Raw genomic sequence first — 2,474 nt, forward strand, 5'->3', positions numbered from 1 at the left:
AGTCCTGTTGCTCTACCATATCAGTCTTCATTACTATTAAATAAGGAGAGTGAGCAACTCCTCACTTTCTCCTTCAAATATTTTTTTCTGCACTGACGTATTTGTAAATTTCTTTTATAATTCCCCATTTCCTTTGTTAGCACAAAGTAATTAAACTAATCCATCCCCTGTAAACCTCAGTTGACTCAGTGTCCCTGGGTGTCACTGACTCCTTTTTTTTGACATTTTTTCTTAACTTCAGATTTTCAAAACTACATGCAGATCTTACTGTTTTCCACAGCAGTTGTCTGTCATCCTTCAGCTGCAGGCTTGTGCAGCCATCTTGCACACCAATGAAAACTTGGTTCCTTTGAGACCAGAATGCTTGTCCTACTCCACCTAAATCCAGTTCTTTATGGTGATTAATTTAAGTAGCACTTGTTCCCATTTTCCAGTTTCTCCGTCAGGAAGAAATACTATAACCAGAGCAGTTTTTCTTCTACAGGACAACAAAACCAGTCATGGTTTATTAGTGCACTCTGGATGTGGCCTTGCTGCCTCTATGAAAGACAAGAGGAAAGGTAAACTCCTTGCATTTTTCCTGAACGTGGCATAAATCTGCTCCGCATTCTTGTCTTTTTACGCAAGACAGACCTTGGACCTTTGCATACTGCCTAGCAGGCATCTTCTGTGTTGTGACATTGAGCCGAACATTCAAAATCTGTTACATTGTCTATAGCGGCCTCAAGTTGTGCCAGGGGAGGTTTAGACTAGATGTTAGGAAAAATTTCTTTAGTGAGAGAGTGGTCAAGCATTGGCACAGGCTGCCCAGGGAAGTGGTGGAGTCACCATCACTGGAAGTGTTCAAAAAATGCGTAGATGGGGTACTTCAGGACATGGTTTAGTGGGCATGGTGGTGTTGGGTTGATGGTTGGATTTGGTGATCTTAAAGGTCTTTTCCAACCTGAATATTCTGTGGATTACTGGTTTCATTTTGAGGATATGCATTAACTTGGGGTGCTCCCACAAACATGCTAAAAAGTATTCAGCATCTTACCTCCACTGCCCCAAGTACTCTCTGGGCAAAAATAGAGCCCTAAGAACCCTAACCCCCTCAAATATTTCTATAGTGCAAAAATGGAACCATTGTAGGTTCTGGTATCTGCTCCTGGGACTGCCTGTATGTTTATCCAGCTTCTGCCTAATCAGAAATACAGAAATAGTCAATGATATATAAACAAAACATTGAAACATCTGTGTTGGTATTGCTTTGCTGGTGTTTGTAAATACTTCATGTGGTGCCAGTTCATTAACCAGCAGCTAAAGTTCAGTTAGCGTTAAATAAAATATTAAATTTCAGCACGTTGATGCCCAGTAATTCCTTTAAAAGTGTTTCACAGCTGAGGAATTGCCACATTCTTACAACTGTCATCTTCTTGGCCAAACCCTATACTTATTCATGGATGTGGTAGTATATGAATAACGTTTGCTACCCTTGCTTTCATCTGTGTAAGTCGAAGTACGTGGTTTTGGTCCAACACCTTGCAAAGTTCCTGCTTTGACAGTATTTAGTGTGATAATGCACAATTTCTGCACTTCGCAGTTTAGCTACTGCTCTATCTATTCCAGTAGTGGTTTAAAGCATTTTCCCCTCTCTCCCAGATGAAAAATTGTAGTATAAAACTTGGCTACTGCTAGCAACTGCACAGAGTAAGCTGAATATTGTATTGGTCAGACATTTACTCCCAGCATTTGCAGTCTTGTTCACATTTTAGGTTACTTCTGCACTGTTTATATGCAATAAAAAAAGTCAGCAAACTTTAAAGACATTTAGTAAGAATACATAGACAGAATACAGGCAGTACAGTCTGTACAGTCTAGTCTAATCTCCATTTTCCGTAATTGTTCCAAAAATAGAACAAAATACTAAGTACTGAGAATTTTACACTCACAAGATGTTGCTGCCATTTCAAAATCCACTTCAGATACACTTCTGCTAGGCTGGATGCATGCTTATACATACATTAAACAGAAAGCTGCCACTACGCCTTTTAAATACAAAAACGCGCCTGCATTTTAGACAAACAACAAAATAAAATCTCTACTTGCAGTCTTCATTTGCTTGGCAAAATCTTTATATACTTTTTATATAAAGTAGGTACGTCTCTCACAGCTGCAGAAATCGCACATTATTTCTGACCAACAAGCCTGCTGTAGTGGTCAATCTAAACGGGAAACGAACAGTTCTGCTGCTAGCTTTGCCACTGAGCCAGCTATCCACTTTTCCATTTGTAATATGGGAGAAAAGAGAGTGACCTTAATCTGTAAGGTGTTTTGACACCTACTCACATTCTATTGGGTTTGCGTGGCAAGTTTTTGGTAGTGGGGGGGCTGCAGGGGTGGCTTCTGTGTGAAGCTACCAGAAGCTTCTCCTGTGTCCGAAAGAGCCAGGGCAGCCGGCTCCAAGACAGGCCCACGCCTGGCCAAGGCCGCGC

This window comes from Phaethon lepturus, unplaced genomic scaffold, assembly GCF_000687285.1.
Source record: "Phaethon lepturus isolate BGI_N335 unplaced genomic scaffold, ASM68728v1 scaffold599, whole genome shotgun sequence".
NCBI classification, from domain to species: domain Eukaryota; kingdom Metazoa; phylum Chordata; class Aves; order Phaethontiformes; family Phaethontidae; genus Phaethon; species Phaethon lepturus.